General features: G+C 40.5%; 1 protein-coding gene across 10 annotated transcripts in view; it reads right to left on the reverse strand.

The window, feature by feature from the left end:
• Positions 1-27,838, reverse strand: part of CTNNA2 (catenin alpha 2) — a 1,085,794-nt gene that overhangs the window by 288,681 nt on the left and 769,275 nt on the right. Inside the window, exon 1 of one of the 10 annotated variants that reach the window (XM_070236227.1) lies at positions 23,141-23,255. The exons of the other annotated variants lie outside the window; for them this stretch is intronic. The gene's annotated coding sequence lies outside the window, so the exon portion shown is untranslated. Of the gene's footprint in view, positions 1-23,140; positions 23,256-27,838 lie in introns of those variants that run through there. 10 annotated transcript variants of the gene reach the window in all.

Here is a 27,838-nt window from a genome sequence, read left to right on the forward strand (position 1 = left end):
ATACATGAGTGATCTTAAGAGAGCATCCATTCTTGCCCCATTCCAATGGATACCATTAACGAAAATTATAAATTCAGCTAGGCTAAAAGAATATAAAATCATATAAATCCTAGCATGTGGCTTAGTGTTATGGGTTTGTGTCCCCCAAAAGATGTTGAAGCCCTAACCCCCAGTGCCTGTGAATGTAACTTTATTTGGAAATAGTCTTTGCAGATGGTCAAGTTAAGATAAGGTCATCAGGTTGGCCCTAATCCAATATGATTGTGCCTTTATATAAAAGGGAAATTTGGACACAGAGATAGACATTCATAGAAGGAAGATAGATGATGTGAAAACCCAGGGAGAATGCCATCTATAAGCCAAGGAACATCTGATGCTACCAGAAGCTGGAAGAGAAGAATAGAACACATTTTTCCTTCACAGCCCTTGGAAGGAACCAACCCTGCCAACAGCTTGATCTCGGATTTCTAGCCTCTAGACCGTGAGAAAATAAATTTCTGTTATTTAAACCATGAAGTTTGTGGTCCTTTGTTATGGCAGTCCTAGAAAACGAATACATTTAGTAAATAGGATGTATTATATGTGTTTCTTAAGACATTAAACAGGTAAACAAAAACACACAAACAAAAACCATTGTACTCTGCATTTTTTCTCTTAAATTGAAATTTTGTACAAAAGGAAAAATTAAAGGAATTTTAGGTGGTAATTGATTTTTCCAGGTGTATTTAGGATTTTATTTGCTTGAAGATGAACTATTTATACAAGCAGGGAAAAAAAACTTTTCAAATAAAATTTATCATTATATTTTGGCTACTAATTTCAGGATCATGATGACTGCTTGCTCCCTGGCAAAGTTTATCTGGCAAAACTGTCAGTTAGCTCTTGAAGCAGCAGGCTTGTTTATTTACTAGGAGAGCTGACTTCAAGTTCCAGTTCACCAAGTTCATCAGAGGGCAAAAGAGAATCTTAGTACTTGGAGACTTAATTTTAGATATACCTATTTATTGTCTAGATGGCCCAACTCCAGGAAGTATCATTTCTTGATTTTTTTTTTAAATCTTTTTTCTTTTAATTTAATTTTATTTTTTTTCCTTTTTCTCCCCAAAGCTCCCGGGTACATAGTTGTATATTTCAGTTGTGGGTCCTTCTAGCTGTGGCATGTGGGACGCTGCCTCAGTGTGGTTCGATGAGCAGTGCCATGTCCGTGCCCAGGACTCGAACCAATGAAACAATTGGGCCGCCTGCAGCCGAGCACATGAACTTAACCACTCTCCACGGGGCCGGGCCCCACTTCTTGATTTTTTAAAAGTATTTTACAGAGATGTGATTTATATATCATAAAATTCACCCAAAGTGTACAATTCAATGGTTTTTAGTATATTTACAGAGTTGCACAATCATCAGCACAATCTAAATTTAGAACACTTTTATCACCTCAAATAGAAATGCCTTAACCAATAGCAGTCACTCCCCGTTCCCCCACTTGCCTAGCCATAAACAACAGCTAATCTACTTTCTGTCTCAAGATGTGCCTCTTCTGGATATTTCATTTAAGTGGAATCACACAACATGTTGTCTCTTGTGACTAGCTTCTTTCACTTAGCACAATGTTTTAAGGTTCATCCATGCTGTAGCATGCATCAATACTTCATTGTTTTATTGCTGAATAATGTTTCATTGCATGGCTATATCATATTTGTTCATCTATTTATCAGTTTATGGACATTTGTGTTCTTTTCACTTTTTCATTACTATTAATAATGTTATTATGAATATCCATGTACAAGTCTTTTGTATGGACATAAATTCTCATTTCTCTTGGATTATACCCAAGAGTGCAATTACTGGGTTATAGGGAAACTATATTTAGCAATTTGAGGAACTACCAAACTATTTTCCAAAGTAGCACCATTTCACATTCCCATCAGCAATGAATGAGGGTTCCGATTTCTTCATATCCTCTCCAACACTTAATTTTGTCCATCTTTTGGACTATAGCCATCCTAGTGTATGTGAAGTAGTATCTCATTGTGGTTTTAATTTACATTTTCCTAATGATTATCGATGTTGAGCATCTTTTGATGTGCTTATCTTCCATTTGCAAGTCTTCTTGGACAAATGTATATTTAAATTAGTGGTATTAAAAAAAAAGGTCTTTGTCCCTGGTTCTTGGCATACAGATACTAAAACCCTTGGAATCTCCAGATTGATGAGTATCTTTCGTATGCTAATGAGATGACTGGAAGCTGGGAGCCCATAAATAGCTTCAGGTTAGGGGCTGATCCCAAGAAAGAACAACGCATGATTTGAAAGTTGGAATTTTCAGGCCCTCTCCTGACCTCCTAAGAGGGGAGAAGGACTGGAGGTTGAGTTGCCAATGATTTAATTGATCATAATTATGTTATGAAACCTCCATAAAAACCTCTAAACAAGGGGTTCAGAGAGCTTCTGAGTTGGCGAACATAGCCATGTGCCAGGAGGGAGGTGTACCTCAACTCCACCAAAGTATGGAAATTCCTGTGCTCAGGACCCTTTGGGATCTTTTCCTATGAACCCTTATCGGCTGTTCACTTGTATCCTTTATAATAAACCAGTAAATCTAAGTAAAGTGCCTTCCTAAGCTCTGTGAGCCATTCTAGCAACTTATCGAATCTGAGGGGGTAGTTGTGGGAACCTCCAATTTATCCCCTATTGGTTGGAAGTATGGGTGGCTTGGGACTTGCGATTGATGTTTGCAGTGGGGCAGTCTTGTGGGGCTGAGTCCTTTAACTTGTGGGATCTGATGCTAACTCCAGGTAGATAGGCTCAAAATTTAATTGACTTATTGGACTCATAGACAGTGTCAGAGAGCTGGAGAACTGGTTTTTGGTGTTGGAAGATACTCCATGAAGTTTTTGCCCATTTTATAATTGTATTGTCTTTTCATGGTTGAGTTTGTAATAGTTCTTTATATAGTCTAGATAGAAATCTATCATCAGATATATGATATGCAAATATTTTCTCCCATTGTGTGGTTTGTCTTTACTTTCTTGATGGCATCATTTGAAGCTTTAAAGTACTTAATTTTGACGAAGTCTAATTTATCTATTTTTTTCTTTTTCACACGTGCTTTTGATATATCTAAGAAAACATTTACTAACCCAAAGTCACAAAAGTTTACTCATATTTTTTTTTCTATAAGTTTTATAGTTTTAACTCCTACATTTAGGTCTATGATTCATTTTGAGTTAATTTTGCCTATGGTGTAAGGTGGGGATCTAGCAATCATTTAAAAAATATTCCATTTAATTTCTAAATCATTGCTAACCAAAAAGAGAAATATTTGTAACTTGGTTCCCAAATTGTATATCCAGTTGTTAGCAAGAGCAATCAAATCAGGCAACTTCACCAGAGATAGAATGAGAATCTAGGTTTGAGGTCAGGAAACTGGGATGTGGTCCCCACTGCCTGGCTAACATGATGCATAACACCTTGATACATTCAACTATTCTTGTTGGTTCTCTTTTGCAAGAAGCAAAATGGGAAAAGATCCAATTTTATCCCTTCCAGTGGAGAATTATGAAGATCAAAGAAAATTATGACGATGAAAACTCATTGAAAAATGAACCATTGTAAGAGGATATTCACAATAATCAGCATTTTGCTGAAGGACTCTTTTAAAACCATAAAGCTGTAGACAGCAAAAGGCCATAGGAAACCTCACTGAAGGTTATCCCTTGACTGATCCTTCCCTACGTGACCTGCACGGATGAGCATGTTCAAGGAGTTCCTTCCCTAGGAGAGGCTGAGGCAGAACTAGGCTTAGGAATCATAGGTTGTACTGATCTAACCACAGGACTGCTCTGTGGATTATAGTTATTATCCACATCCATAAAGCATCTAGAAAATACTGACAGGTGTAGCCTGACTTTAAATGATAAAGGTTATGTGAAACAGATTAACCTTGTCAGTCAAAAGAAGAAGAAAAAGACACAAAAAAATCATATTCAATTTCCCTTAAATTACTTCTCTGTTTGATGAAAAACATCATACGCTTCTTAAGCACAATAGCTGACATTGACAAGAAGTTACAGTAATAACTTGGTGGTGCCCCAATGCAAAGGTATCATCCTCAATTAATAACATCTTGGAAATTATCTCCCCAAAGACACAAAAGAGTCACTGAATGAAGATCATGCTGATAGAAAACATCAAGATTAAACATCTTAGAGTTGCTCCAACTCAAATAATCTCCCCAACACAAATTCATACCTTGTCTGATTCTTGATTCTTACTGGATGGTTTGTTTCTTACACTTCCCTTTCATGTCCTTATTAAGATCGTCAACTCATTGAAGACAGAATCTAGCCTTGCTCTTCTCTTGCATCTCCAGCAGCACCTAGCCCATGGTAGGCATTTGATCAGTAGGAACCGACTAGTTGAAGGAGCAGGTGAAAATCTAGCTCAGTGAACATCACATCAGATTGTAAAGGGAAATATGCAACTTATTTTTGGAGGAAATTATGACTTCTAAAATGCAGATTAGAGAGGTAATTCCAGTTTTTGCCACAGAGTGGGGATAAAATTTGCCAAGATATTCCCATCACTTTATGCAGACTACATCTGCAGAGTTGGGTTATGGTGTTTTATTTTTCTTCTATGATTGAATCTGAAAGATGTCCATTTCTGCACCCAAACCTTTCTCCAATAAAGATCAAGTATTCTGTCTGCTGAACACAGTGACGTAGGTCTCATTAATACTCACTCCAGCTCAGTGCCATAACCCACCTAGCTGCACCTCAGAGTTTCTAAATTATGGTTTGGGAATGACTATCTGGCCATAAAATATTTTATTCCTTGCATTTGGAAAACAGAGTTGATTAGTGAAACTCAGTTGATGTGTATGATACCCATGTGTGTGCACATATATACACATACACATGCACACGTATGTCATATCACTAAAGTGGTTTGTTTTTTGTAGATGTGAAAAAATCTACCATATGTCATCCTCACCACTCCCTGTACACACACTTCCATGGAGATTTACCTCTTCAGCTACTGGCCAATAATGGACAAATACCATCCATTGCGCCATTCTGGTATAAAGTACTGTGAAATAGATTCATCAGAAACACACTAAAAATAGCCAGCTCTAACTATAATCAGGGATAGAATGTGCATTCCTGTTCATGTTAATATTCTGTTTCATTTTTATTGTTTTCCTTTGTTGCTCTTATGCCTTTGGACACTGCCCTATCCAAAAACTATGGAGTCCCCCTATCCTCCTGGTGATTTGAATTCTAACCACAAGCTCAGCTCTCTCTGATCATTAGGCAAACCACCAGGACTGCAGTAAATTGGCACCACTCACTTTCTTCTGTATGTTGATCGTTTAGAGTTTTTATTAGGGCATTTGGACCTCTAGTAAGAAAGAATCCAGCTTCCACAACAGCCAGTGGTGAATGCAGGTCTCTGGAGTTGGGTGGGCTCAGATGCCAAGAAAGAAGGCCTAAATGTGTGTTTTTTAATGCAGAGTCAGCATTGATGGACTTCCACCTAACACAACCACCACCATATTTATACAGTGCTTCCATTGCCAGCAACTTGATTTTATTTGTGCTGCTCTCCCATTCCTCATTTTGGACCATCTGTTTTGGCTGAAGGCCCAGCTGTTTCTGAAATGTTCTGTTTCCTCTAAAATAGTTTTCTGGATCTCCCACAGAAAGACCTCCAGAATATTCCCTTTCCATTCTTTCTCCCTCCTACTTCTCTGTTTTAAAAGTAGGCTATAATACTTTTCCAATTTTACCGCTGCCCATAAATTCTGCTCCATGAAGCCAGCTGGGGAGCAGGCCTCTGGCTGCCTTGGGCTTGCTACTGCCCTCTGTTCTGACCAACAGACCTCCCATGGTGGGTGAATTTATCTCTAGCTTTTGACATGAGAGGTTGGCAGCTAAAGTGTTTCAAGTTTCTCCCAGGTGTTGGTGCAGAGTCCCCCATCATGCCTGGAGACAGTATTGAACCACTAGCTACCCACAGTTTCAGCCAACAGAAGTTTCCCAATCATTCTTTATCTCCTTGGTACAACCAGGAGGGGTGTTTGTGCATACGTGTGTGCATGTGCAAGAGCAGAAGCTCTTTGCACACACTGCAGGATGTGGGAAGGGAGCCAGGGAAGAGACTGTGGAGTATCATTCTTTAGCATCTGTCTCTCAAAACTGCTCTAGTTTTTCTGACTTGTTTCCATAGGAGCAAAAGAGAGAGACAGAAAAAAAAAAAAAAAAAAAAGATTGCAGTCAAATAGAGCATTCCTACAGCAGAAGCAAAAAACTTGTGCTTTTTTGTCACTTTTTTGTATGCCCACTCCCCACCCAGTTGGAAATTTCCAGGTAATTTGCCTTTTTGAGATGCAGAGTGTAGGGATGAGGGGGTTGCTGTGCACAAGTATATATTGAGCTAGGAAAAATGGTAAATTTTCTATAAGGCTCTGTTACCCTCATGTATTCAGTTTGAATAGCTCCATTCCTCTCCCGCTCCAGTGCATCTCCTTGACTTCAGGACTTCATCTTTCCTGAATTAAAATGTGCATAGAGTCACCTCTTAGCAACTACTTGAACACAGCAACTTACAAAACTTGCTTTTAAAACTATAGCTTGATGTTACACAAATCCATTTCCTGTGAAAATGTTTTCTAAATAAGCAAGTACATCTTCTAGAGCAAATGATTATTTAAGCAAAATGTAACATGTTTTAAAATCTTTGAAATGGAAAAAGCAAAGCACTATAGCCGTTTAGGATACACAGGTATATGCATTTGTCAAAACTTATGTTCATTTCACTGTGTATAAAATTTACATTAAAATAATAGTAAATAAATATCAAACTCTAGATAAAGATCTGCATGCTGAAGTATTCAGGGGTGAAGTGTATTGATGTCTACAATTTCCTTTGAGTGTTTCAAAAATAGGATGGACGGATATGTGATAAAGAAAATATAGTGAAACAGGTAGTTGTAAAATTGAGGTGGTTGGTATTTAGGTGCTCACTGTACAGTTTCTTCAACTTTTCTGCATGTCAAAAAGTTTTCATAATAAAATGCAGGTATGGGAGCAGGAAGGTACAGCACTTGGAATTGGGAGGTTTGGGTCCCAGTGTGACATGAATGAGCTGTAAAATGTGGTCAAGGCATTAACTTCAATGGATCTCAGTTTCCCCATCTAAAAATGAGAATCGAAGATGTGTTTTGTGTGTCTAATAATCTACTATTTTATGAAACAAGCATGGATAGAATGGTCAGAAAAGCCTTCAATTCATAGGAATCTTGGGCTCTCATTTATTGAATTTATGTAGTCCAAAGGAAACATTGAAAATCCTATTATCCAACATTTTACCAATTGGAAAGCTCTAATGTGCCTTTTTGATCATCTCATCTCTCCCAGTGCAAACTTCTCATCTGGTGCCAAGCGCAGATGCCAGAAACACAGTGGGTGGGAATAACCTCTCCAAAACTGGGGCTAGAAAAGATTGGTCTGCATAATTTGAGAGAAAACAATTAGACTGCTAGTCCATGATGCTCTACACAAAGTATTTTGATGTGATTGTACACCTCACTGCCCTTTCAGAACCCACAGCCCTGGAATTCCACATCCAGGCAGAGCAAGCTGCCACCTATGGGGTGGATATTTGGGGTCATCTGAAGGTGGGCTTTCCTCCTCACTCCACTTTTTACCCCCAAACCCCCATTCCCAGGTCAAAATATCTGCCATTATGAGTTAACCATTTGATGGAAGGCTGTGTTTCTTATTAAAAATGCAACTACTCCTGGAGTGGGTAACATATTCAACTATAGCAGCCATTCACATTGCATTGTCAATGACTGTCTTCGTCTGTTTGGGCTTCTATAACAGAATACCATAGACTGGGTGGCTTACAAATAACAGAAATTTATTTCTTGCAGTTCTGAAGGCTGGCAAGTCCAAGATCAAGGCACTGGCAGATTCAGTGTCTGGTGAGACCCACCTCGGGGTTCATAGACAGTCATCTTTCCACTGTGTCCTCACATTGTGGAAGGGATAAGGGAGTTCTCTGGGGTCTCTTTTATAAGGGCACTAATCCTATTCATGAGGGCTCTACCCTTATGACCTACCACCTCCCAAAGGCCCTAACACCTAATATCATCACATTGTGTGTTAGGATTTAACATATAAATTTTGAGGATACATGTTCATTCACAGCAATGATCTTCACATTTTTTCCAGATATCATTTAACAGTGGGAAGAGAATAAGAGCCATTAAGAGAGTTTTCTCCCCTCCTGTAATACTCTTCTCCTAATCTCATACTGCAGCTTGAACTCATCCTTTAGCCTGAAATGAAACCAATGCACAAAGCATCCTTCATAAACCCATCTGAAAGTCATCTCTCTTGTCTTTTATTTTATTCCCCTCTTCCTTAATTCATTTAACCAACTAAAGTTTATTAAGCATCGATAACTTATAAAGAACTTCACTACTGCAGAAGATACAGTGCATAACAAGACACATATGGTCCTTGCCATTGAGGGAATGACATGCTCACCTGGTGACCAGGGATTTTCCTGGTCTTAGCATTGAAAGTCCCACATCCTGGGAAGCCCCTCAGTCCTGAGCAGAGCAAGAAGGTTGGTCACCTTAGTCTGATGTGTAAACTATAAGATGAGTTATAATGCAATTATAATTCTGTGAGGATCGCAAAGGTGCTCTGAGTGTATATAATAAGAGGACCTCAGTTTACCTGTGAAGTCTTAGAAGGTGCCTCTGAATACGCGGGTGTGTGAGCTAAGATTTGAAGAATGAGAACTCCGAGGGAATTCCAGGTAAAGAGAAATCATATTCAGAAGCTCTGAGGTGGGAAAGAGTGTGGCAGTCTGAGAAACTGAGGGTGACCTTATGTCTTGGTTTGCCTGGGACTGTCCTGGTTATAGTCTGTTGCCCTGACCGAATTATTCATCATGCCCCCTTTCACTCTCACAGGCCTCCCAGTTTGGAAAATTACCTACATATACACCCCCGGGAAACTGTAAGATGTCCATGGGGCTAGTACAAAGGAACTGAGGTAGTGCAAATGAGGCTGCCGATGTGTCATAAAACCAAATTGTTGGGGCCGGCCGGGTGGTTAAGTTTGCATGTTCCACTTCTCAGTGGCCCAGGGTTCACAGGTTCAGATCCTGGGTGCGGACATGGCACCGCTTGGCAAAAGCCATGCTGGCGTAGGCGTCCCACATATAAAGTAGAGGAAGATAGGCATGGATGTTAGCTCAGGGCCAGTCTTCCTCTGCAAAAAGAGGAGGATTGGCAGTAGTTAGCTCAGGGTTAATCTTCCTCAAAAACAAAACAAAACAAAACAAACATTGTTCAGGGTCTTGAGGGAGATACCAAAGGTTTGGGATATTATCATAAGAAATGTGGGAACAGTGAGAAGAGTCATACACAGAGAAGTAGATGATCACATGTGAACTTCAAACAGAGCAAATGCAAGAGTGGAGGTGAAAAATCCACATAGCAGAGCTTTTGCTGTGATCCAGGCCAGAGATGACAGTGGCCTAGATTAGGGTGGAAGCATCGAAATGGAGGTAAAGAGATAATTCAAAAGACATCTAGGAGGAACAATTGACAGAATTCAGTCTGGCAGCTGAAAAGTCAAGGGAGTGGGAAAGGCAGGGCTGCCACAATTGGCCACATGGGCTGAGCAGAACTCCAGAGGGTGCCTGCATGGAACACCACACAGGCTGCATTGCAAGACAGGTACTCTCAGTGGAGGCAGCAGGAGAGGGAGAGTCAAGGATGACCGCCAGCTTTCTGGGATGAGCCACTGGCTGGATGATGGTATTATTTAGGAGCAGAGAATCTGAAGGAGATTCAGAATCTCATGTCATCATTCTTGAAATCCTTTTATCATATGTACCACCCCTCATCACTTATTTTGTCATGCATATCTACTATTTATGTGTATGTTTGATCCTGCTCTTCCTCTGGCATGCCCCAACCAGATTACAAGTACTAAGGAGCAGAAGCCACGTTGGATTCATCTCTCTTATCACCACAGAGCCTAGCAGAAGATCTGTCAAGAGGTAAGCCCTTGAAAACTCTTGGAAGAAGGTGGACAAATGGGCAGGTAGTAATAAGATTAGCTTCTGCAAAGAGAAGAGTAGACATAGAAGAGCTACACTGGTGACAAGACTATATAAAAGAATTCCCAGTTAATCCGATTGGATGCACCAGTGCTATGGTCTGCAAACCATTTCAGTAAAGCGCCAACGGTCTTTACGTGTTATATGGTCTCTGTTGGCAACTTGTTTTCTCTGCCATTTTGTGTGCGTGTGTGTGTGAGAGAGGAAGATTGGCCCTGAGCTAACATCTGTTGCCAGTCTTCCTCTTTTTCCTTGAGGAAGATTGTTGCTGCGCTAACATCAGTGCCAGTCTTTCTTTATTTTATTTGGGATGCCGCCTGATGAGTGGTGTCAGGTCTGCCCCCAGAACCCAGGCACAGGAACCCTGGACCGCCGAAGCAGAATACGCAAATTTAACCGCTAGGCCACCAGCCGGCCTCATCTTCTCTGCCATTTTAATGAATACGCAACCATAGACAATGTGTAAACATACGGGTGTGGCTGTGTTCCAAGGAAATTTTATTTATGGATACTGAAATTTGAATTTCATACAATTTTCACATGTCACAAAATATTATTCTTCTTTCGATTTTTTTTCAACCATTTAAAAATGCAAAATCATTCTTAGCTTGTAGGCTCTCTAAAAACAGGCAGTGTCTGAATTGGGCTTTGGGTTGTAGTTTGCTGAACCTTGCACCGATACATCCATTTCTGTAACATGGAGGATAGCAAAAGCTTCTTATCGTACATAATCTCAAAGAGAATTATTAAAAAGCTCACCTCAAATGCCTTCCCTTTCTCCTTGTCTCAAGAACGAGGAGACATTTACAGTCCTATCTGCCTGATTGCCAACTCTTTTTTTAAATGGCTTTGATTTCTTAAATGTTTTTTCTTCCTTCAACCTTCTTTCGGGGTCTTCTTTCCCCACTTAACTCTCCTTTTTTATTGTGCAAGTTTGTTCTCTCACTAATAAATTTCGCTTTTACTACCAGAAGCATTACTGAGTTTGACATTTTTAGTGAAGATGCTGAGATTTCTCCAGGTTTTGTTTATCACCTGCCTTTTCACAATCATGGACAGCCTCAGACTTTTCTAAATGAAGGATTGATGCCTACACAGCATGACCTACACCTGGAAATCTATTAACAATTAACAGCCAGTAAAAACAGACAACCCAAAGATCTAGAGGCTGCCAGCTTCATGGGAGGTAGGGGCCAACTTAAAGTGCTAACGATGTGCACAGATTTAATATATTAAGGCCTGTCCAATGGCATCTGAAACTTTACACTGGTCATAAATACAGTTTGTTTAAAGAGAAATACTGTTCTATATGCATGATAACTTCTAAAACTAAACTAAACATGCATGTGAGAAGGAGAGTGACTGTCATTTCTGCTTGTTCCATTATAGAGCAATTAGACCAAGGTTGGAGGTCCTCACTAAAATGTGCCTCACCAAATGCGTTTCTGCAGAGAGGGCTTGTGTCCAGCAGAAACCTTACTTCTGTTTGGTGTTTTTCTGTATGGCAATAGCATCTGAAATTGAGGATAGCATCTGCCCAAATGCACAGCTTAAAAAATGAAAGAAAATGTGACTCAACATGCAGAAGAATTGAAATAGCATCAATGGAAACATTTTTTTCCATATCTAGATTAGGCATAATTTATGAAAACGATATGCCAAGATTTTGGAGGAGAGTTCTTGATGCTATGGATGTAATGGGGATTAGGAAGGAAGAGTAGAGACATTCACTCTATTCTCCAGCCAGTCCACATGCAGTTTGTCAGAGAATGGGAATGTCCCTGCCTTTTCGATCTTTGACACTAAAAAATAGTTGGTCACCGCTGCTCTGGAATACAACCCTTTATCTGGGAGTCAGCAGAAGTGGCGGGAGGAGTCGAGAGGGGATGTGAGCATAGCAGACACCATGCAATATGCCTTCTTCCCCTTCCCCACCACAGGGAACACCTGTGAAGATAACCAGCAGCTGTGGTTTTATCCAACAGTCAAGGGCTTCTAGAAATCTCTACTGGAAAACTAGTGCTTTGATGTGCAGCCCTATTTCCTAATAGACCCATCTCTGCAACTGGCTTCTTCAGAATATTGCAGGCCCAATTGGAGAGCATTTAAATCCACAAGTCTCAACGGCATTAAAATGAGCCCTGGCAACCAAAATAAGTCACAGGATTTAACAGATAGCAAGTGTGACTCCTGCCCCACGAGTGTGTCTGGCATGTAATGAGGCCCAGGATGAGGATGCTTGCTGAATGTCTCATGCACTCATGGCTGCTCTGCATTTGATTCAGCTCTGTCGGCACAGACTCAGTACTGTGAGATATAAGGGCCCCACTTCTTTGGTGTACCCTTCACTGGCTTGTAGAAACGGACCATTTTCAACAACTGCTAATTCCAAAAGCTTTCAGTGGATGGTGCCGGGGGAAGAAGAAAAACAATACAGTTTAAAGGCATGCCCTGAATTTGCTAATAGGCATGCATGGTCCTTTTGGAACCAAAATAGAATTTTTGATGAAGCATCTTGTGGCAAATTTGAAATATTAGCCTGGGGGCCCCAACAAGACATAATTCACTCTACTGGTGAGAACAAATCTCATTTCCACATCCATTCCTCTAAACTCATTACTGACCCGGGGGACCATGCCAGCCTCGAGCAAGTTTTAATAAAGACCCTGGTGGAATCATTGCTATAGGACTAAATACAATAATGAGCAACAAGCCACTTGGTGGCAGTGGACCCCTGGACCTGTGGAGACCCTGGAGAGCAGCTCCATCCTCCATCCAGAGCAGAATACAACATCCAAAAGTGATTTCAATACTTTACGCGATAATTTGTCATAAAAGACTTACTCTGGCTTAAATAGTCTGATTGCCAGCTTGCCTTCAAATGAACAATTGCTGAGAATAATTGATTTTAAATCAATTTTGGTTTAAAAAATTGAAAAAAAAACAAACAGGCAGATGCCATAGGGGAATTAAAAAACGATAACTTTGGGGTCAGAAAGACCTAGATTCAAATTCCAAATCCAGGACAATTTTTATTCCCTCCTTAGGACTCAATCTCTGTCAGTAGAAGCATGCTTTTAGCTAAACAAAACTTATCTGTGGGCTGGGTCCATATCTTTACTGTTTGCTGCTATAGCCCACTTACCTTGTCATAAAATAGATGCTCAATAAATATGCATTCACTGGAGCTACCCTCAAGGATTGTTATGAACGTTCTGAGAGCTAAGATATGTAACACTTTTGGCACCTTGCTTGGCACAAAGTAGTTCGGCAACAAATTCAGAACAAATTAAATGCTGGTGGAAGACCCCTGGTGGGAAGGTCACAAGAAGAGTTTATAATGAAAACTTCGAGTTGAAGAAGTTTGACAGCTGCTGTGGTTCTGGCAGGAGGGGGCCAGGTCCGGGGAGGTCAAGGAAGGATTACACAGCAGAACATGGCAGGGAAGGAGGCAGGACACCTTGAGATTGCAAGGTGGCATTTATAAAGAGCCAGAAACCACTCATGGTAGTTAGGGAGCCATGCTTGCTAATGAATCCTCAGCTTTAACCAGCAGAGTGGAAGGTTTCGCTGGTTTCCAGAGTATATCTATGTTTCAGCAGGTAAAGTCAAATAAAACATTAAAGCATGTGTCTAGAGAACACACATAATCAGCTATTAGGAGGGAAGAACACACATGCCTGGAGACGCAACTTGTCCTAACTTGTTTCTCCTTACTGCTCCCTGTATCCTGACACAGCCCTTCCATCTCAGTCTGGCTGATCTGTTTCCCCCATTCTCTGTGACCATGTCATGACTTCCTCATTCCCTGTGCCTGTTCTTTGAGCTTGTCTCCACCAAGCTAATTTCTACATACTCTCTAAGTCTGAAGTATTCATTATGAGAGAGAGAGAATGAGCAAATCCTAGGGTGGTGGGTCTCCTCTCAGTCTTTACTACACCTTTTCATTTGCTTCTATAATGTGAGGATTTTTTCTCATTGTTTATAATGTCTATCTTGTTTCCTTAAATAAAACACTATTTCTCCAAAGCAGAAGTCATTCTCCCTGATGCATCCCCTCCATGGGCTGGTCACACACCCACATGACCCAACGGATCAAATAAAGGGTGAAAGGAAGTCACGTGCTTTGCATTGTATAGACAGAAGCAAATGGCCTTGTATGATTCTCAGTAACTTTCCACAACCATTATGGTAACTATGATATGCAAGGGAATCAGAAGGAATATCAACAGCATTGTACAAACATAAACATAAACCACATACATTAAAGACACATACACACAGGCACATCATGAGGGGATATCTCCACCTAGCCATTCTCAGAGGCAGGATTCCTAAGCAGGCTCTGGTTTAAATTCTGGCCATAATCAAGTCTTCTGAGCCAGGGCTGCCCAGACCAGCAAAGCAGCTTGGGAAATAGCCTAGAGCCTCTGTAATAGGACCAGGGCTGACCCACCCCAGCCACTAGTGCTGCTTCTCTGTGCCATGTGCTTCTCCAGGAGACTGCTCCAAACCTCTTCCCCACTTCCTTGTCTCTCCTCCTCAGTGGGTCTTTCAATCTGGCCCCTGAGCCCAGACATGCCCCCTCCCCATAGATAGGCATGTGCCTTCAATACACAGACACTCATCTCCCTTTAACCTCCTGCAACTTGAAATCACCACATCAAAGTTCCCAACGTTGCCCCCTCACTCGGGAGAGAGAAAAGACAGAACGGTTACTGGTGCTTTCATAAGGAACTGATCACCTTTCCCTGAGAAAGATGGAGAATGACAAATACCAAAAAAAGCAACCTATCTGCTCTCTGATTGATGGAACTGGACTGTGAGTAAGCCAGGAGACAGGGGCAGCTAAGAATTTATTGACACAGAGAGCAAGATGGGGAGTCCAGAGACTTCTCCTCATCACTCCAGAATTACCAACTGATTACTTCCCCTTCCATATTCACTGTGAAATGCATCCAACAGTGGACCCCAGATAAGCTCTCCACACCAGTAAGGAAACATTTCCAGGCCTCAGAATTGCAAGGAAACAGAGGGAGGAAGAATGAAACCATATATACACCTAAAAGGGAGGGAGACTTCTAGTGCAGACGGTTGCCCACACTGAGCATGTGGGTAAGTGATTATCACAAAGTTGAAAGAAGCAAGTTTTGGGCATATGTTGTAGCTAAAGGCAAAGCAGGGGTGCGAATGATATAGCAGGACAGACAATTAGGGAATTAATTAATTAAGGCTCTGTTTATACATCTATTGTCAGTGCTAATTATTTGTCGGTTTGAAGTAAGCTCTCTTGTCTTCATTAGTGGTTGTCAGTGAATGATAACATACTTGGATTTCTGCAGTATCTGTTGTTGTTTCCAAGGATTGTATTTGCAGCATCAGCTCATATTTTCACACGATGACAGTAATAATCAAGGAATACATACTCACTGAAGCTAAAAATGCCTTTTTTTTTTTAACAAGAGGTATGTTACTGTTTCTTTCCTTTAGACTTTAACCTCTGTCTGGTTTTTGGTATATCCAGGTAACAGTTTTCCTTCAACTTTGAAGAAGACAAAATGGTTTGTTTCCTTGGAAGAGGATGAGCCAGCAAAAGTTCCCTCCACAAGCATTTGTGGATCATCAAATCCATTTTACAAAGGACTCCCCTCCTGTGTTCCTCCTCTGCCCCTCCTCAGGATTCCTAATTTGAGCAAGCACATCTAGGCAAGAGACCTGGTTTGGAAGTCCATCGATAGCCTTCCAATAAGGAATTGGTCACAGAATCAACTTGATCACGCCTGTGATCATTCACTTCTACCTTTAAAAAAGAGTACCTGCTATTCTGTTCTTTTTCTTGTTTTGGTGAGAAGGATTGGTCCTGAGCTAACATCTGTGCCAATCTTCCTCTATTTTGTATGTGGGATGTTGCCACAGCATGGATTGATGAGCAGTGTGTAGGTCCGTGCCAGGGATCCGAACCCTCGAACCACATGCCGCCGAAACAGAGCGTGTGAACTTAACCACGATACCAACAGGCCGGCCCTATACCTGCTATTCTTTACTGTTGATTTCTTACAGCTGCCCTCAGACTTAGAACCAGAAAGCAGTATGTGTTTTAACTTCTGCAATCCTGTAAGAGTTGTCAGGGTCTAGGCAGTAGGGGAAGGAACAGGGAGTGGAGGGCAGAGACTGGAAGGAGATAAATGAAGGCCTTTATCAGCAACGCCTTAAGAATATACCTGGAGAAAGAAGCCAGAATTCTAAAATGGCAAGAAATAAGGATGCTAGATTCAGCAGTTTTGATTACAGAAAGATAGGGTGTGTGTAAGTAGGAGGGAACGATGGAAGAGATGAGAATACAGACCAAAGAAGGCAGTCATGAGAAATTTGACACGATTTCACTCTCGGGGGTTATTTTGGAGATATTTATGGCTTTTTAACCAGTAACTAAAGAGAATCTAATCAAACCTATCCTCCTTTAAGAGCTAGACCTGAAAAAAATGACATTTTTTTTGCTTTTTAAGAAGCTACTTTGTTTCCTTAAATGGAAAGTTTTCTGTGGTACATCTTATTTTAGACTCTCTAACTTCATCTTCTCTTTTCTCCTATTTTTAAAAAATTAGAACTGTTGACTAATTTGTGATGCCTGCTATTTCTGGGCACATTTAGATTGGCCATTCGTGTCAGATGCTAAAGGTGGTGATTCCAAAGGCAAAGGAATGGAGTCACATGGTCATATAATTCTTAGTACATAAAGATGAACTTCTGAAGGAGAGGCAAGGGGGGAGGGGGTGGAGGAGGACAAAATCTGAGTGTAGAAATAGATAAAATGACAAGAAGACTAGAGTTGCCATCTGCTGGAGGATGGAAAGAATGACATTTGACACTCACTATTTGCAAGAGCAAAGCTAAATTCATTAGTCAAAATAATAAATCTGCATGTACTGTGTACTGCCAGTTAAAGGATAAAAAATTGGGAAGACGTGTTATTATTCAGTATTGCGGTTTTTGGATAATGTGAAAATATATGGGGAAAGTAAAACAATAGCATCCTCTTTCCCTAACTTATACCCTGCATCCTCTTAAAAGGGATGATAAATATTGCTTCATACCCTTTCAAATGCCAGCATGTTCCTTCAACATGTATTTCTCACTTTCACCGCAGCGACTTTGAAACTGAAATGGATGATGGGGTTCTTTCTGTAAGGCTGCCTAGTCATTGATCCAGACATTTTTCTGCTTATATAACATAGCCAAATGCATGAAGCTCACTTAAGTACAATATAAAGAACATTGGACTTGGGGTGAGAAGAAACAGGTGGATAATCTCAGTTTGCCTATCAGCTACCACTGTGACCATAAGCCAATCTCTTTATTACTCTGTGCCTCAGTATTTTACACTGCACAATTATAAATGATATGGAGGATGGGCTGCAGAGTTTAAATGATCTCTAAGGTCCCTTTTAGCTCTCAAATACTGTGAATCTATAAGCATTCCTAACTCATGGAGCACTTATAACATGAATATTCAAGCGAAATTCTCATCATTGCTTCCACTGGATGCAGCAAAACAGTATCTAATGGCTTGATTAATCAGCCATAACCATCTTCTTTGCCCATGAAGGGAAAAAATGTTTTCCCCCTTCTCATATTGGAGCGAAAGAACCAGTTATTTAAACTAGATTTCTCTGACGCTGTTTCTGCTGCAGCAACTGCCAAACCAAAGCTCCTTGATGAGGAAAAATATAAAACAAAAACAGCTTTAAGAATCACGGAGTTAGAACAGCAAGCAACCTCGAAGATCGGAAGTGGAAACTGAGGTTAAGGGACTCATCTATACTTAATAACTGGTTTGGGGCCATAATGGGTTAGATCATTTAATTGGCAAATTCTTCCTTACTTGAAACAAACCCATCCTTTATACAGCTCTAAATCCTGCATATCTACAGCATCCAAGTCAGGTGTCCCTTCCTCTCTCATCAATTCTTGACTAGCCTGGAGTGATTCCTCCCTCCTCTGGGAATACTAGTGCTTAACATCTGAATCTCTCACTCAGCAATGAATGCAGACAGTCTTTCATTCATTTATTCATTAGAAAAACATTTAATGAACACATCATTGATGCCTTGTATCCTTTTAAGAGTTAAGACCTCTGTTCTCATGAAGCTTATATTTTAATGGGAGATGGGAGGAAACATATAAATAGGAAAATATCCAATGCCATGGCAGAACATTAAAATAGGCGGTATAATAATGATCTGATATATTTTTTAGACTGAGTATCAAGGAAGACTTCTCTAAGGAGGTGACCACTAAGTTGAGACTTGAGTGACAAGAAGGAGATGCCTATTTCTAAAAGGGAACAGATGGCCATTTGGGGAAGGGGATCAATGGAGGAAGTGAGGTTGGAATAAAATCAACCAGAGGGATAGTGAGGAAAGATGAGGCGAGGGAGGGGGACAAGATCCAGATGACTTGGGGCCTCAAGGTCATGCTGAGAAATGTGGATTTTTATTCTAAGCATTCTGGGAAACTACTGTACTTTAATCAAAGAATTTAGTTATTTTTTCATGTAAATCAGTTTTTCCCCAAGGGTTATGGTCTTACTTTTTTTTTTTAATTTCTCCCAACTGCTAGGCAACCCAGATCTTTGTACATAGAAAGCTTTTATGGTTATTGTTGTTTTCGTTTTTTTTTGAGGAAGATTAGCCCTGAGCTAACTACTGCCAATCCTCCTCTTTTTGCTGAGGAAGACTGGCCCTGAGCTAACATCCATGCCCATCTTCCTCTACTTTATATGTGGGATGCCTACCACAGCATGGCTTTTGCCAAGCGTTGTCATGTCCACACCCGGGATCCAAACCGGTGAACCCCAGGCCACTGAGAAGCAGAATGTGCAAACTTAACCACTGCGCCACTGGGCCTGCCCCCATAGAAGGCTTTTTAATAAACAGCTACTGATTGGCTGGCTGCCTGGGTGGTACATGAAATCTTTAAGTTAGTTAAGATTTTAAGTAGAGGCTTAACTCTGGGAACTCAGAGGTCATGATGATTGCAGCCCTTGACCTCAAATCCACATGAAGGCTGAGGAAATGAGCTCAGGTTGTAGGCAGCATGCCCTCATACTCAGGCTATGACTCGCAGCCGAGCCGCGTGACAATGCCTCATGCTGCTAGGAGCAGCCCAGGAGGAACAAAGGAGCATCTTTGAGGACTCTGTTAGAGCAAAGCAAACCCCCGAACTCTGGAGAGAGGTTCTCACAGTTTTTGTACTCACATGTCACACAGCTATAATTGAAATTTTGGAACAGGTAAATCTGTAACAATTCATGGTGTTCATGCTCAAAAAAGTATCTATGTAAAACAGCAGGCTGAATAATGGGGGGAATTAATTCAGTGAGGTTATTCTGTATTTTCTCTTTTATGCAAGCCTCATTTTTACATGCTTTTCTTTTGACTGGAGGGAGATCTTTAATTGCAGCTTCAAGGGAAGCAAGATTAATAAAGAAGTGGTTAAACATTATGAAAACTAGAATGCTGCTAATGTTCGTTGAGAGTAACCTGACTTATTTTTCATCCTGACCTCCAGAAAGGGCAATTCCCATGTAATTAATTAGCAAAGAATGAGGTGAGGTGGAGGTTGGGGGGGAAGGGGGTGGGTATCATCTTCCTCCTTCTGTCTCACCTCTAGTGATTGAAAGAGGTTCTCAAAGCTATGGTGGGAGGAACTTGTGTCTTGGAAACCCAAGTAGATGCCAGCACCTTCTTAATCCTGTGTGATATCTGGAGTGCTAAGCAATACATACGGATTCACTAATAGCAGAAAGCAAGAAAGAAAGTAAACACAAAGAAACAGATAGGAATAAAACCAGGATGAAAGTACAGAGTAAGAGAAGAAAAGCTGGCAGGTATGCAGAAAAGCAAGAGAGAAGGTCAACGAAGAGAGACCAACAATGTTATATGGAGGCAGAGACCATAGCCCCTCAAGCATCTAGGACAGTGCCTGGCACACAAAAAATGTTTTAAGAGATAGATAGATAGATAGACAGACAGACAGATAGAAGAAGGAGAGAGAAATATGGGGAAAGAAAAGAGGAGTTGAATTTGAGAGAGAGCAGGTAAGCAAGAAGAAAAGGTAGATAAGAGAAAAAGCTAGAAATGAAGAGGAAGAAAGAGAGGAGACCTAGATAATTATTCCCAAATCCGGATGCATATCAGAATCACCCTGGGGAAATCTGCCTCAAAATGCAGATCCCCAGGCCTGTTCCTAGCTCTATTAGATCAGAAGCTTGGGGAGGGGGGTTGGGTTATATCCCCAGAATCGAACAAAAGTCAAGACCAAACGCTCTCCCCTGGTGATGTCGATGTGCAGTCAGATTAGGGGACCGCTGTGCTACATGCAAAAGAGAAGAGAAGAAAGATGAGAGCAGCGGGCCCTAACAGGGCTGGGGACAGCACTGAGCCTGGACGAGGCAGTTGTGGTGCAGCCACAGGGCTCTCAACTTCTCTTCAAGAAGATGGCTCATCTTCAAGAAGCAGAGTTCTCCTCCTATTGGAAGCGGTCCCCAGTTTTGCCTGTTCACAAATTACACGCCCTTCAGCGGCATTTGGAATGGCAGATGGCGGACTACAAAGGAAACTATGTTGGAGGGCAGCGTCGCCCTCCTTTCTCCATTGCAAGGGCAGAGAAACAGCCGTCCTTCGCCGCACTCTCTTGGATGGCGAGGAGGCCCCGGTCGGGTTTGGCCTCTGATTGGCACCGGGTGGTAAGAGAATCTCTCTCACATGCTCAGGAACTAGCAAAATTGACTCGGTTTCGGAAAACGGACAAGGCGGCCCTGGCACCCATCTCCCCTGCCACGCATATCCGATCGCCATGGTAACACACGCGGTGGCCGGGCGGCGGGGAGCGCGTCTGCGCCTGGGCCAGGCTGGCGCGTGGGGCCGCCGCCGCCCGGAGCTGGGGGAGCCCGGGGGCGGCAGCCAGCTCTGCGGGGAAGGCAGCCGCCCAAGCAAGGAACAATTGCCTCTCGGGATTAAGTCTATGTGGGCTCGAATTGTGTGTTACTATGACAATGGTAAATAGGTTCCCTGGCTTTCAGGGAAGTGGCTCCGTGCAGTGTGAGCTGCGGAAGGCACAATCTCTCTCCAGTTCCAGAACACACACGTACCCATTCATGGGTCTGTTTTCACGCCACAGAAAATGAGGGGCTTAGGGAAGCCACTGTATTAGTTTTACTCACTGGGCATTTTACTGACAATGGCCTATACTGAGTTTGATTTAGTGGCTCCAACCAATAAAAACAGCCTGGTAGCAGAGTACAAAGAAGAGACTTAAGCTTGCTTATCAGATGGTAATTAATTTGCTCTCTAGAAAGAAAAATATGAGCTAAGTGTTCTGATAAAGTGGTTCTGTGAAATTCTACACATACCAGCAATGTCTCAGATATCATCTTAAAAAGCACACATATAAAATCATGTTTTGTTCTATTGTTGCTTCCTAAGCAAGAGGAATATGCCCTCTTCTCTGAAGCTAATACACCTTTTTTTAAAAAAAAAATAAAATAAAATACAGAGCACCTTCAGAAGAGCTATAGCTTTTCCTGAGTATAGATTACCTACCATCCCAGAGGCGGCCTCGCAAAACATGTTAGCAGAAATAAGGTATTGATTGACTATAGTCACAGTAAACACTAAACTTACATTAATATTTCCTACCACTGCTGATTTAGCATTTTATCATCCATCAGGGCCTACAAGTGCATGTATACACACATGCACAAAAATTAAACCTTGCCACAATTAACAGGATTTAGAATATATAGCCTTTTTATATATCAGAAAGACAGAGTTTTTTAAAGCCCACTATCATATGATTTAAGAAAAGAAATATTCCACAATTATCCCTGGCTGTAGTTCATTTGCATACATTTTAAAAAATTCATTATGCATCACAAATTATTTTAAAATATGTTGTTCGATAAAGAAATAACATACTCAAGACAGATCACTGGTTGGCTCTAACACACTTCCTTCACTTCATCTCTCTGTGCACCTCCTCCAGCACATGCACTTTGTCCAGTTAATACTCTCCTAGGAGTATTTCTGTTCCACCCCGTCAGACGTGGTCCAGGGCCTCCTCACCACCAGTCATGCCTGGAGAACCACTGTAATAGCTTTTCCTTAGTGCCATCTCCCCAAACCCCTCAAGTGAAGTCACCAAACCTGCTTAATTAAAGTTGAGCCTCCTTGTTTCTCCAGGAGTCCCTTCCGTTCTACTGTAACATAACCGTGGTCAATATTTACTTGGTAGGTTGTCAAGTTCTTCCATGTTATGTCAGTTATAGACTTTTCTTACATTGTTTCTTTTTGTCGTTTTTATATGTAAGCATGTCAGAGAACCTAACATGTCAAATTTATTTTTATATCTGCAGCTTTATATACAGTGGTTAGCAGATAACAACAACAATAAATATTTGAGTGAATGAATGAATGGATGAATGAATGAATATTGGCACACTCTGGTGAATTCAGCTGCTTAGGGGAATTCCTAGAGTTATTCTTCCCCTCCACCGCCTCAAAGACATCACCTCCCTAATGAAATGAAATATGGAGACATGGTTTGGATCCTGATTCAAACAAATCTACTTAAAAAAAAAAAAAAAAGGAAATTTGAGGGATAATGTGAAACATCTGAATAGGGACTGTGTATTAGATAATATTAAACAATTATCAATTTGCTAAGGTGTGATAATGATATTGTGGTTACATAAAAAAAATTAGAGATATACACTAAATATGTAGGAGTAAAATGTTGTAAGATCTGTGATTTAGTTTAAAATACTAAAAAATGATGATACAAAAGTGGCAAGAGGTTAATAATGGTTAAGTCTAATATTAATAATTAAGTCTAAATCCAATCAAGTAATTTTTTAGTCACCTGTCTTCCTATCACACTGGATAAGGAATAAAATAATAATAATAATAAAGAATGAAAGTAAGGACGATACCTCCACATGGCAATTATCTGGGGGTGATTTCAAATATTCTGTCTGTTCCTTGCTTGAGCACTTTGTGAGGCAAGCAGCTGACTGTATCACAATTCAGAGACGGTAAACCATGGTTCAATCCTAGAGATAGGCACAAAGGCAGCTGGAGCCAAAGGAGAAAAACAGCGAGGAAAACACTAAAGCTTTCTTCCAACATAGATCCCCCCTCTGCGGGGAGATGATAATGGCCTCTTGGTCAAAGAGACAGGAAATGACAATGCTAAATGTAGGCCTACCGTTTTAGTAGACCTACAAAAATGACAAAAATAATGGAGATATCTCACAGCTATAGAATGCAACTTTAAAACTAACTGTATAGGCATCAGCTGTGTTTACTTTTTAAAAATTGTTCTATAAAGCAAGAACATTAATCCCATTTTATAGATGAAGAAACTTAGGTCCTTGATAGTTAACTTTACATTTATCCTTGAGTTGTTTAAAATTATTAAATGGATGAAAAATAATTCTCAGGATGAAGGCAGTAGCTAAATCTCTGAATCAGAGCAAAATTATTCCCTGACATTCTGATCATTACTTCGATTATTACTTTATAACATGCAATTCCTCCCTTATCTGTTCCCAGAATAGCTGAGTGGAAAATCTTGTGTCATTTCCTACCAGGAGGCTACAGGAAGAGACGCTCTGCCTACTGCAGAAGAGGCCCAGGTCACGAGTTGTTACTGTCTTTATACAGAACATCAAATATTTCTGGAGGGCTTTTTAATATGTCTCATTTTAACCCTCCTGACACCACTCCAGTTAGGTGGGTGGTAAATGCCACCTAGTTTACTTTATAAGTCAAGAATTCTTATGACAGCTGGGATGGTATTCTAGGTGGCAATGACATCAGAGAAGAAAGAATTCTGGAACGAGAGACCCAGATAGTCTGACTATATCCACATCATCAAAGTCATACAGTATCACTTTTCTTTTTCAGCCCTCAGGGATTCTGAAAGAGCAAAACCATCAAAGTAAACAGTAGTTTGCTTTCCACATTGGCTGGATCATATCCTGAGCAGTATACTTGCATCTAAAAAAGATTTCTGAAGCCTTTACAATGTTCACAACAACTATAGGAGAGATGTACTATTCACCACATTATGTAATGAAACAAACTTTGTCTAGGTTTGAAGAGATGTGGCCAGTTTGGCAATATGCCAATTTCATTTTGTCAAAAAACTATTTTGTTGTTTACAACAAAAAAAACTGTATCTATCTGCCCTTGTTAGGCAATTACATTGAAAGGAAGTGGTTAAATTCCATTAAATAACATTCTGAATTTGTAGACATCCTTCAAACACCAATTGTTCTGAAATCAAGTAGATGAATTTAAATTCTTTTAGAGTATTATCTGTGTTTAAGATGAGTACTTACCCAAACAGGGTTATTGGTATCTGAACATAGTTAACCTATGCATATGGTCAAAGGAACTCAACATGACCATTTGAGTAGAGAGGGATGCAAACAGGCCAGCCTCCCAAATGTGATTGGGTGTGATAAAGGATCGGGTTCACCCTGTGACAGCAGCTCCCAAAGCATAAGACTGAATCCCTAAATCCTACCTTCCTTAATCATTTGTTATGAATTGTTCAACCAAATATACATAAAAACCTCTTCCAGGACCATTCTGATACTGCCAATGTTGAATGTCTAGGGTAAGATGCAGCAAATCAGTAAAGGTAGAAATAGAGAACTGGCTTAGCACAAGGTTATATCTCCTGTCTGTATTGCTCTATGGGCTGGGAAAGAATCCTTGCCTAGCTGAAGACTCTGTCCAAAGGCCTAGCTTCACAAGAAAGGTCCAATCTGATTCTTTAACTGTTTTTGTATTTACTCTGTTTCAGTCTATAAGGCAGTGGCAACGTTACATTACAGTTAGAAAACCACTCACCACATAAATAGGTTAGAACTAGAAGCTTTTGAAACAAGCTCTCAACACCTTTCTATTGAATGTTCCCTTAACTTTCCAGCCCTTGTTCGCTACTTTAGAATTCACAGATTCATAAATGTCAGAGCTGAAAGGGATCTTAGACATCTTCCCATTCAACTTCCATTCTCTAGATAGAGAAAGGAATGCACTCCAAAAACCACACAGCTAGTAAGTGGCAAAACCAGACTTTAAACATGGATATTCCAACTCTACGTTCAGGCCACTCCACTACCCCAGGAGTATAATCTGAATTTTGCTCTTGAAAAATTTCCACCTAAGAGATGTGAAAAATAAAATGGATGGCAGGAGGTTCAGAAACAACTAGAGAGCAATTTAAGACAGTATTTAACAGAACACTTAATTTTTAGATGAGTAATAGTTCAAGGACGAGAGGGATTAATATGGACTTCTGGGAGTGTGATTCACCACTAGTGAATGGACTCTTCAAAGAATGGAATACTATATTCTATGTGTCCTAACACACATACTATATGCCCTATATAACAAGTATTCTATATTCCCTAACACATTTAACGAAACAGAGTAAGTCCCTACTAGCACACGGTTGTTGGATGGATGAGTGGCTATATGGGTTTGTGGATGGCTAAGTGAATAGTCTGGAGGAAAGAAGCCCTTATAAAGGAAGTGGGATTTAATAGGGGTTAGAATCAGAGGGACAATATGGAGGTTAGAGAATATTGCCATAGGCATTATTTCCATAGAGGCTGTTGAAAAAACAACCTACTCGAAGCAGAAGACACTTACTAGGAAGTAGCAGATGACGCATTTGGACACTGACATCTCAGCATCATGCAGCTGATCAGCGCCTATTCCCATGATTTCACTGGGTTATGTTTAGATTAGTGTTGTAAGTGCAGGGAGAGTTTGAGGAACTTGTTAATGAATCCAGACTCCCACATACAAAATGAGATTTCTGAATGTGTGTGGTCGTTGGTATTCTGTTCTGTTCTTTCTCTACGCAAACAGCAACAGATGGTAGAAGGGGGCCGAGAGGAGTGGGAATCCAGGAGGAAAGTTTAAGTTGCCCCATGTTTTCTCTTGCTGGGTCTACTCTGGATGAATCCTGGGGAAAAGGAAGATTGTAGAAGAATAAAGTTTGGCTTTTACAGTCAAAAGGCTGATTGGCATCCAGCTCTCTTAGTTGCCCCATAAAAGGGTCTATGGAATGTAGAAAAATCACTTATCACTAATACCAGCTGTGATAAGGTAAGTGGCTTAGGTTTTCTGTGTCTTGATTTCCTTATGTATATTGGGAAAATGGTAGAATCTCATAGTACTTTAAGGAATAAATGGAATTAATATATTAAAGTGCTTTACTTTAGTGCCTGAGATAGAGTAATCACTCTATAAGGCTTGGTAAAGCTGATGAGGATGCTGGTGAACATTCGTAAAATGAAGATATAAAAAGGTGCACTGACCCTTTAAGGAAGCATGTCTTGTGTTCAAAATCCTCCTCATCTCTTCAACCCCGTCTCACTCAGTCCAGCATGTTAGCCATTTACAGTTCCTTGAACATAGGCTTGTTTTGGCCTTAGGACCTTGACACTTGCTATTCCCTCTGCTTGGAATGCACATCTCGTGGAGCTTTCAGTGGCTGCCTCTTACTCATTACTCAGGTTTCACCTCCATTGTCACCTCCTCAAGGTAGCCTTGTCTAACTTTAAAGCAGTCCTCTTCCCTCAATTTCTCTCTTCCACATGATTCTATTCTAACTTTCCCTAGCACGTTAGTATCTAAAAATTATCTTATTAATCTGTTTGCTTTCAAGGTTACTCAGTCTTATTCACCAAAGTATCCCAAGACCTAAAATATGCCTGTAGATATCAAGTGCTCAACAGATATTTGCTAACCACTCACTGGTGGACTAACTGGTTGATAAAGACAGGACCCCAAAGAGTATACATTTAAGATAGTGTTAATTATAGCTTCGAAGAAGAATTTATCCCATTCCGAAAAGAGAATACCCAAAGCGAACTTCACACAGAATGACAGCTTTAGGCAAAATTTCTGTTTTTTTTTTTTTATGTTCAGTCTTGAGGTAAAAGGCAAACTAAGGGAGGACATTGGAAGTTGTAACCAGGTTCCTTCACTTAATAGAAAGTCAAAAGTTGAGAAAAGCTATGAGTCTTTTAGATGCCACTTGTTTGACTTCAGCCTGGTGAAATAAACTTTTATTGTTGAAAGCTTAGTTTTTCCCCTCTTCTTCCTACTTTTCCCCCTCACTTCTGGGGTCTGAAGTGAAGAGAATCCGACAAACTCTAGTATGCTTGTATTTTCTATATGTTTAGATCAGTTGCCTGTATATGCTAGATACTTAATAAGTTCTGCTTGTCTTACTACGTGTATAAAGGCCTAAAGAGTACCTAAGGACTTGCACACATGCTAGGGATATTTAACCTGTGGTCCAAAAATTGAAGAGTCAATCGTTCAACCTTTAGAAAACCAAGGTCCAGTTAAGCAACTGTTCTGGACTATTAAAGGTCAGGTTAAGTAAGTACATGCCGAGCTGTTCCCACTTTAAAAATTGTTCTAACATCTAAATGGGGCTTCCTAGTTAAATACAATATTCTTTAATATTTATGTGCTGTTATTTTAATTTTAAATTTCTATTTTTATAGGCAAAGGACAATTGAGCGGAAAAATGTTATACCCTCTCTCTCTCTCTAGCTATTCATGCTGTGAAGCAACCTGTTTTACTGTTTAAACCT

The sequence above is a fragment of the Equus caballus genome, chromosome 15 (assembly GCF_041296265.1).
Source record: "Equus caballus isolate H_3958 breed thoroughbred chromosome 15, TB-T2T, whole genome shotgun sequence".
NCBI lineage: Eukaryota > Metazoa > Chordata > Mammalia > Perissodactyla > Equidae > Equus > Equus caballus.